Below are 461 nucleotides of genomic sequence, written 5' to 3'. Positions count from 1 at the left end.
CACCCAGGAGTGGTGCCTCTCCTTCGTTGCCAAGGAAGCTAAATAGATCTGAAGACAGTATTGAATCGTTATTATTTTTTTTACTTTTAGCAAAGTATAAATCATGTCATATTGTTGAATATTTGTTTCACAATCAAAGAGAACAATTTGGTATTTCAAAAAGTTCAATATTTAGGAAGGAAAGCATAAAGAAATGCAGTATATGCATCTTCACAGATCAGAATGTACTGTGTTGTACATCTTTCTCTGTGAATATATGCAATATGCGTGTAATTGAATATGCATATACTACTTACAGCAGGGCCATAGGCATCCGTACTCTCAGAGTCATGAATGAGATCATTACTCCATTGATAGATATATATAAATGCAGGCTATAGAAATATAGGAAAAGATAGATTTTGTTAGAATGAGGGTAAGAGGAGCAAAGTAAAGAAGAGGAAAGGCAATTGAATAAAGTG

At 33.6% G+C, this 461-nt stretch overlaps 1 protein-coding gene across 7 annotated transcripts in view; it reads left to right on the top strand.

Moving 5' to 3' along the window:
- LOC119590540 (probable E3 ubiquitin-protein ligase MGRN1) overlaps window positions 1–461 on the top strand; it is a 23,431-nt gene that overhangs the window by 17,646 nt on the left and 5,324 nt on the right. The window lies entirely within an intron of this gene.

This window comes from Penaeus monodon, chromosome 27 (assembly GCF_015228065.2).
Source record: "Penaeus monodon isolate SGIC_2016 chromosome 27, NSTDA_Pmon_1, whole genome shotgun sequence".
Lineage (NCBI taxonomy): Eukaryota > Metazoa > Arthropoda > Malacostraca > Decapoda > Penaeidae > Penaeus > Penaeus monodon.
The sequence above is the reverse complement of the archived record's forward strand: the minus strand, read 5'-3'. Positions and strand labels throughout refer to the sequence as shown.